Raw genomic sequence first — 9,798 nt, 5'->3', positions numbered from 1 at the left:
GCATTGGATTAGAAGTTGCGGACAGGAGAAAAGGTGTTGGAGATAAAACAGAGCCCTGGGGCACACCAGCATTTATTTTGCGATTTTCAGACTTGAATCCATCCAATAGAACTTGTATTGAACGATTCGAAGGGTTATTACTAATCCAATGAAGGAGGGATTCATGAAAACCGAAAGCACGCATTTCGATAAGAGAGCCTGATACCAAACCTTATCAAATGCTTTTAAAATACCAAGTGCAATATTCTTACTTTCTCCAAAACTATGTAAAGATTTGTTCCACTGTTCGGTGAGATGAACCATGAGATCACCAGTGGGCCTATTGCTACGAAAACTGTATTGTCGGTCATTAAGAAGCTTTCTTGAGCTTATAATTAATCAGCGTTTCTATGACCTTAGAAATAAAGGACGTAAGTGCAATCGGTCGGTAATTAGACGGTGAGGCAAATGCGGTCCGCCTCTACTCGTCGTCAAACAATTGCACCTCTCACACTCGTCGTTGATTAACTTAACATTATGCAAAAGACTTGCATTTACGCGCTTTCAAAGTGCGAAGAAAATCATCTTCAGTGATGAGGCACATTTACATTGATATCGTGAGATGACAAATAACTTCTTATTATCCTAATTGGATCATATGATGGATGTACCCGAAAAGTGGTTTAAACATGACGGTTCCACTTGCAACACAGCTAGCGAAACAATGGCTCTTTTGTGCGACAAATTCAATAACCGTATTATCTCACGTTGTGGCTATTGGCCACCGAGGTTATGTGATTTGACACCGTTGGACTTCTTTCTTTGGAGTTATTTGAATGTACATTGATAAGCCAGTAACAATTGAAAAGCTAAAAGATTAGATAAATCGGCATATTAACCGCATAGAACCTCAATTATGCCTCAGTGATATCGACAATTTGGAACATCGGATGGAGGTGTGCCGCCAAGGTCTATACATGATTGAACCATACCAATATTATCAAAATAAAAAAAAATGAAACTAAATTCTTACATAATTTGCGTTTTATATAAAAACAAAACTTACCATATGTTATTTTTCTAGTAAATTTTATATAAAAATACAACTTTACATCAATTTCAATACAGACAAATTTGAATGATTTAAAAAAAAAAAAAAAACAGTTTTTCGGGGAAAAAAAATTTTGGAACACCCCATAATTGCTCACTAAAATTTACTGTTTTTAGCACTTTCTATTATTTGTTTACTATTGTAGCTGCTCATTTTAAGAAAGTCGTTATCAAGTAAAGTTTATAATTCTTGCGAAAAATAAAAATCGACAAGTTTAAGAGCTTTTTGCTAATATTTTGAATACTTTTTATAAACAATTGTTGAAAAAATGCCAAGAATGGGTAAGGAAACGACCAATAGTGAAAGAACAATTATTTTAGATCAGCACTCGAAAGGAAAATCATTTTCTGATATCGGGGGTTTTGTCAACAGAAGCCGTTATATGGTTCGCAGAATTGTAAGCCGGTTAAAAGATGCATGCAGCTTAGAAAATAATAAGAGAAGCAGCCGACGCAGGAAATTAACAAGGAAAGAAGAAAGGTCTGTTGATAATTCTATAAAACAAATCCGAAAGTCAAGTCCTCTGAATTAGCGTTAGATATTTCCGAACAATAATACATGATGCTGGTTAGTTTTCCTGGATTCCAAGGCCAAAACCGTTAATAGTAAAGTGAACAAGATAAAAAAGCGTATGGAATTCGCAAAGCTTACGTGAATAAGGAATCAGACTTTTGGGACAAAATTATATTTTCCGACGAAAGCAAATTTAATACCTTTCGGAATGTTGGTCGGGAATTGGTGTGGCGAAACCAAACACTACCCTTAATCAAGAAGAATTACTTCTTGACTGTTGAAGCATGGAGGTGGCGGAGTCATTGTATGGGGGTGTGTTGCGGCATCGGGGTTAGAGCAGTTAGTTAGCATTATGGATAAGATGGTAGTTCTAAATATACTTAAGAATAATCTCAAGAAAAGTGCGTACAAATTGGGTCTTGCTGAGAGTTTCTATTTTCAGCAAGACAATGATCTGAAAAATACTGCTCATTTTGTCAAGAAATTGATCCTCAACAATAGCCCTCATGCTCTCAATGCAATGCCACAGTCTCTAGACATGAAACCCATTGAACATCGTTGGGTTGTTTGAGATAGAAGAATGAGAAAACACGCTTTTACCAGTAAATCCCATTTAAAAACAGTGCTTGCTGATAAATGGTCCAAAATTGGTCAGGAAATAACAAATACGCACGTTTATTCGATGCAGAATAGACACACGGAAGTCATTAAAAATAAGGGTATGCCAACTTGCTATTAATTTTTGTTTCTTTATTAAATTAAATGCATTTTGCTTAAAATTTCTTAATTTGTGCCTATACTTTTTTCTTCAAATAAATAGTTATACTATTATACTGTTATTTTTGTTTAATTTAAAAATATTGTAACTTTTTTTTGACTTTATAAAATTACATTTAAATAAAATATTAAAAACTAATTAAAAAAGAAAAACTCAATAGTTTTTAATAAAAACCAAGTTACTTTTTAAAAGTACAGGAGCTCCAATATTTTTGTCCATGCCTGTATATATTGCATAATGTTTGGGAAAATAGCAATTGCCATTACTTTTTTGATCTAGTGTAGATGTAGAGTGGTTGGGCTGTAAATGCAATCAAAACCAAATATCGAAACCTTTATATAGGTTCAAAAATCAAATGACGTAGATTCCTGACATCAAAAACTTTAATGTTAAATGAAAAGGAATGTGATTGAATCAAATGAAATAATCGAGCATACGAGGTCACTGTTCTTTATGTCACGAAAGAAACGAAAAATTAACCGCCTTCAAAATTGTGTTTAGCTCGAAAATAACTGTTTTTCGTACATCCCTTCACCTTCCTCACTTCAAAATACTTATAATACTTATTAAAGAAGAAATAAAGATATTCTCAGCAACAAAATTATAAAACTATAAACACTTACCCACTGCTTTTAGCAATAAGTTATTCCAGGAAGCATACCTTTCTTAAAAACCACTTATAAGCACTTTTTAAATTTTAAATTTTAAATCATTATTTGTATTGAAAACATTAAAATTTACAAACTACAAAAAAAAAACACTACATTCTAAATTTTATTTTATTGTTATTAAATCTCAAAGCACTTTCATTTGAAATGTTTACATTTATGTGAATGATCCGCATTCAATAAACAAAACTCAATAGCTAAAATATCACTGCACAGAATTATTTAAACAATTTTAATAAATAAAAGTTTGAACATTAAAAACACAAGTACACTTTTTCTGCCCATATGAACTGAACATGTACCAACCTGTTGGCGCAAATCGGAAGAGAAACACAATTTATAACAACAGGAAGCGTTCCAAGTGTCAGCAAATATAAAATTCGTTCAAAGTTAATATTAAAAGTGCTTAGGCTCGTTTCACACTACACTGCTTTGACAGTACGGGGAACTCTGCAAATATCGTGTTTTACCGTACGGTTAAAACCGTATAATGTGTAATTAGCCATTGATCCGGATTATGCCGTCTGGTTTTTTGCCGTACGGTCCAAACGGTGTAGTGCGAAACGAGACTTATTCTGTTTGACAATTTGCAACTATAGGAGGAAATTTTGCAAAAGCCTTAAAAATAAATGTTCCGGCAATTTTTAAGCTTGGAATTATTGAAAAACCTTATTGTTGAAGACTGTATGTATTTTAATTTCATAATATAGTTGAAGTTATAACGGGTGTTTTAAGATGTGTGGTTTCTAATCTGTAATACTTTTTTCAGAGTTGGTCTTTTTGATAGTTGTCACTTGATTTATGCTCAGAGTTACACCTGGCGTACAAGGCGTACAAGTCAACGTACCAAGCACTCTATTGAATGAACATTTTGGTGAGCGCATTATGTCGCGTCGTGGCCTCCATGATCGTGCGATTGAACACCGCTGGGCTATTTTTGGTGGGGTTATATGAAGAAGGAATGTTATTGTTGGCATACCGCTCCAAAAAGTAATTGAAAATTGTTCATTCTTGGCTTAATAATCGCCTAGTTAGCAACAAGGTTGCTTGCAACTTAAGCTTTTAGTTGCAACTCCATCTACCAGAAGATAGATAACCATAGCCAAGAAGATGTGGAGGATTATCTACCTGTTTCTGATGTGGCTTCCGGTTGCTTTTTTATTGATGGGCTTTTTTTATTTACATGGCAAACAATTATAAAAATATTTTCATTTTTCGCTTTATTTATGCAATAAAGAAGATAATTTTATAAACAGAACGTACAGAAAACCCAAATTATTGGAAAAAAAATTACTCAAAGTTGTCTCCTTTTTGATGAAATTCTAGTTACTTGAAGTTGCCGGCAGCTAAGCTGCTTATGAGGCGCCAACATGTTTGATAGCTATTGGCTATTATGATAACTGCTCACTGCTCACAAGCAGGGTCTGGTGTCTATATAATGAAAAACGAAAACAATCCTTCATTTTTCGAAAAACTTATAAATTTAGCGGTAGCGACATTAGAGATTCTGTTACGCTTTCGTTTTGTAAAATTAAACAAATCGTACGCACAAGCAAAAACTTTGGTTCTTTTTCCTTATGGGCCCGTTGTTGCTGATTGGTTGTTCCAAGTTTGTCGGCAACAAAATCTTCGCAATTAAAAATAGATGTTCTTCCAATTTTATATTAATTGGTTACAATTTAAGGGACTGTTGCACTAGTCACATTTATTATGACTGTCAAAAATACTTTGCAATTCTCTGACAAAGTAATTTCGTGCAGTTTTAGTTTAATGCAATGTTTTCCGATCGGATTTACTTGCCGTTGAGTGATGGTTAGTGCGTAGGACTGCCATGCCAGGGGTCTTGGGTTCAATTTCTGCTATCTTAAATTCTTTCATGGGCGATGCATCTTGCAAGGAATTGACATATCCTCCAACAGTTATTGTTGTCATAAAAAGTACTTTCTCAAATTAGCATTTTAGGCATAAAAACTGTAGGTCCTCTCCATCCTTGAAATTGCTCGCACATAGGAATGGTTAACAGTTGAACGTTACTAGACCCTCGTTCTCTTCGAGGTCTTGCGCCATCTTATTTTTAAGCTTTTCTATATTTAAAAAAATAGAAGCTTTATCTAGACGGACCACTTAAGTTTCGTTCAGTTTCGTTAACTAGTAAATGCATATTAATTGACGTTGATATTTGTTAGCCATTTATAGTTATCCATCTTATTGAACTTTGTTGTTTTCTTTATTCGCCGCTCATGTTCCTTAACAAGAATAAAAGCGAAACAGTAGTCAATATGAATATGATACAAACTTGACAACTTTTCAGTTCCAGTGCCAACGGGCCCCCTTAAATTGACTTTCCTATGCCCACAGGATTGGTAGCACCTGTCCTGAAATATTTAAAGCTTCCATTGTATAGTTAAAGTTGAATTTTTAATCCATCCATCCTCTCATATAACTATCTCATCGATTTTATTCTTCCAGGCAGTTTGATTTCATCTAGAATGACATATCGTTGTAACACTACCATATCCTTTCTATATTCCATAGCCACTCTTGTCACATCCCTCTTATTCCTTTCATTTCAAACAAAATCCCATATACACGAATGTATGGTTAACTTTATATATTCTTCATCATGGAACTTTTGTGAAAACTGAGTAAAAGCGTAACTACTCGTAGAATAATTAATTTGACATTCAGTGTGTGTTTACCAGGTCGGAAGAATTTCATTCCCATTGATCACATTGACTTTGTATCTAGATAGATTAGATGAAGGTATATCTGCCGGTTTAGTGTATTATAGGGTTTGTACCTTCTCTTCTTTTCTGTCGAGTAAAGCAATCCCCATCAGTAAGTGAATTCAGAATGATACATTTCTTCTACGACTTCTTTCTTTCTTCGTTCATTTTGTTCGTTTTGTCTCTATATTCCATTTTTCCAATTGCCAAGCGACACAATCCTTACTTTATGGTGCGGTGCGGTAAAAGTGAGATGTGGTAGTGGTCTTATAACGGGTGTTTTTAGAAGTAACTAAACTTTGAGGTGGCTGCTCTATTTTAACTGGCTGCCATTTTGTCAGCTGTCAAGTGATTGGCTGACTTCTGAACAACGCAGTCAAGCGATTGGACGAACGTCTAAAAGCCCAACTATAATAGACCTAATAGAAAGTAAGCTAATGTCAAAACCGAACGAAAAGTTATCGTCAAAACAAAAAGTAACCATAATGGATTCAAGTAACTTAAGTAAATGTTGGGTTGAAATACGTTTCAAATTTGACATTTGCTTAAGCTCGAGCCATTTAAATGACTCTTGCGTGATTGCGCAAAAGTAAGCGAAATTTAACGAAACCGAGCAGAAGGTCTATTATGGTTAGTGACATATAAGGCTGCGTATTGGTTCGTTCCCTTAAGCTGGCTTAAGCTCGGTTAAGTCTATTATAGTTGGGCCTTAATGAACTCTTTCAGCTGTCATTATTCTTATTTTTCATAAGCGATTTAGAAACAAAGATAATTTTTGGCATACGTCAATAAATAACAACTACTGTACCTACTCGTATTTTGGTTAGTGATAGTCCCCATCTGGATTTTGGATTGTTGCAATAATTTGTCCGTGCTGTTTTAAAAAGTGTTCTAGTCAGAACGTTAAAGACAACGACAATCGCTTTATAGCCATGATTACCTTCATCAATAGGACAAAATGATGTGCACAAGGTGTGGTTTTAAAAAGTGTGAATTGGGCTCTAAGATCAAGCTATTTAAATATTGACTATTTTCGTGGCGATTTATGAAATACAATCTCTAAACTACGCCGATAATGTTATGTCCATTCAAAAATTATGTGATTTATTCCATCTCAAAGTTCCATGTCTTTAAAAAGACACCCTTTTGTGTAGAGCTTAGGAAATAGGACAGTTCTCATTCAGTTGTTCTGACATTTCTTTGGGTGTTTTTTTTTTTCATTCGATCCTTTGAGAAACGTTGTCGTCATACACATACCAACTGCCAACTCCCTCCCTTCCAATCCCATTTTAATGTCCGTTTTTCGTCACTTGTTAACAGAAAATCGGTTAGGGCTTAGTTGTCGTCGAATCGACCAAAGCCAATTTTTCACAATATTCTTTCATTTTCTCTCAGTTTCTGTTATTTTGTCAAGATTGACAAACTATAACGGGGTGGATGGTTTTTCTGTCTGTCTTCTTGCAACGATAGATGTTTCGAAGAAAAATGTGATTTGTAACGAAAACTGAGAAAAGTGGAATCATGTACTCGTATGTATAAACTAAAGATGATTTAACTACTTTTTTGTTTGTTGTTTGTTTTTTTTTTTAATTTTCTAATTCATCACGAAATAAATTTTGTTTCCCCTTTTTAACTTAGAGTGTAAACTCATCATTTTCTGGACACAAAGCGTTTGCTTTAATGACAACAAAGAGGAAAAGAGTCACATACATCAGAAAGTGTCGTTAAGTTAGTTAAATGGCTGCTAGCACCATTTTGACTTTGGGAACTTCGAAGATCCATTCAATTGAAATGGAATCAGATGCCTTGACATAATCGTCTATAACATTATTTGCTTTAAAACTTTTTACACAGAAAATCCTAAATTTAATAAGTTAAATTTTTTTGTCAAAAACAAAAATTAAAAAATTGTTACAAACTTTTGTTCCGTTTCGTATTTTTTTATGGAGCTGTCAAAGTACACCTCATTTGGAATAGTCAAAATTATATTAAATAAAAATACGAGTTCCATTTAGTAAAATCCAACTGGCGACGACAACGTCCACTTCGTTCTATTTAAAAATTCTGAGGCCTGATTATGAGGTTCGCGGCGGATCGTTTTCAATTCGACTTTTAAATTCGACAGTGAGCTTAATTCCTATATTCCAGCGATTTGACACTTTTGGTTTGACAGCTTTAAACAAATTTAGTTTTGTTTTGATTGAATTTGTGAAATTTGCGGTGATTTATTTAATAAACAATATGCATATATTAAATAGTATATTCATTCTGAAAGAGAGGAATTTGAGGAATCCCAGGAATCGTCAAGATTACGGGTGCCCAGGAGAATGAATGAATTTTAAAATTTTATATTTTATTGAGGGTTGTGGATATATTATAAGAAAATTATAATAAAGGTAACTCACATTTTTATATAATTACAATCAAGAAAGAATCCACGAATTCGAACATGCCATATTCTGCATTCGACTCGAAGTCTTCAACATCTCAAGCAGTTGGCTCTTAGATATGCTCATGGCTTTAATAATGGTCCAAGTAGTGTAAGCATCTAAGCAAGTCAACAATTACTACTTTAAAATAGCCTGGAGAACATGATCGTTCTGCTATTATCGCTACATCAACGTCAGCTGTAAGAGTTCAATGTTTAAACTGTTATAGAATTGGCTATTTTTCGTCTACATTTATTCTTCTTGAAACAAAATAGAGAATCCTGTTTTTGGTGTGGATCAACATAAGCTAGCACCAGAAAATTTTAACCAAGTTGCTTTTATTTTTTTTTTTTGCGCGGGCAGATTTTGGCACCACTTGGCGCCCATTTTATTTTGGTGACATCTGCCAAATCTTTTGTTAATTATTTAGTTTTTTATGCTAAATCCTTATGACCAGTTACACGATTGAACAACATTGTTGTTGCTTGACATTCGGTATGTCAAGCAGGTGAAAGAATTCACCACAGGTAGCAATAAAAGTATTGCCAGCACGGTAGCTCAGCTTAAGGGGGGGTTTCGATTAGTTGAATATTTTATTAATTAAGGTGACCAATAAAATTGAAATGAAATTGATATCAAAATGATATCGAACTACGACGAGGTGAATTTCTCCAAGTCGTATTGATAAGAATGGGTGCCAGGATACTTTTTACTGGAAGTTTACCAAAACCAAGAGCTGAAAATTAGTCTTCAAACAAAGTTATGAAATAAAAGAGTGGTTTATTTTCCAGATGGGAAATTAAAATTATCTTTTGTTGCCTGGAAAACCTTGACCGAAGCCAGGATTAAAAACCAGGATCTTTTATAACAACGAAATTACAAATAGAGATTTTGAGATTGACAGAAGGTTAAATCTCGGTGAAAAAGGGTATGAAGAATATCAATGAAAATTATTAATTTTTAAACGAATTCGAAAAAAAACACAACCAAGAAAAATCACTCAAAGAAAATTTTCGACAAAAGACAAAAAAATCAAACGGTTAAACACTTCCCGTAGTACCGGGAAAACAGATATTTGACGCGTAGGTCAGAAGGACACCAGAAGGAAAGCAATATTCTAGGAAACAAAGGAAAACACTATACTTAGCTTCTTTGTTTGACTTTCTCCAACTACCGTAGTCCTTCCTCAACAAATTTCCTCACAGCCGAACAAAATCTTCAATTTACTAAAATTTAAAAAAAAAACTATAGTACAAAAAGTTCGTGTTTTTCAAAAAAATTGGTTCACACGATCTTCGTTAATCTTCGCTGTAAGGCATAATTCAAAAAAGTGGCCATCATAATGGCGAGCTTGACTCTTCTAGCTATGTACTTGCCCTCAGGCAATCCTCTCGGATCTTTTGCGTGGTTATCGATGTGTATCGGTCCCGCAACTTCCTCCATCCATAAGATTGGGGTGTACGACCGAGAAGCCAGGTATCTTTCATCGCACGCGATCTCTTTAAAGAGGTGATGCGATCACCCCATAGCTCTGTGAGTGAGTTCAGCTCATCACTTTCGAACCCATACCAGCCAAGACTTCTTTGTCGAATCA

The sequence above is a fragment of the Eupeodes corollae genome, chromosome 1 (assembly GCF_945859685.1).
Source record: "Eupeodes corollae chromosome 1, idEupCoro1.1, whole genome shotgun sequence".
Taxonomy (NCBI): Eukaryota; Metazoa; Arthropoda; class Insecta; order Diptera; family Syrphidae; genus Eupeodes; species Eupeodes corollae.
The sequence above is the reverse complement of the archived record's forward strand: the minus strand, read 5'-3'. Positions refer to the sequence as shown.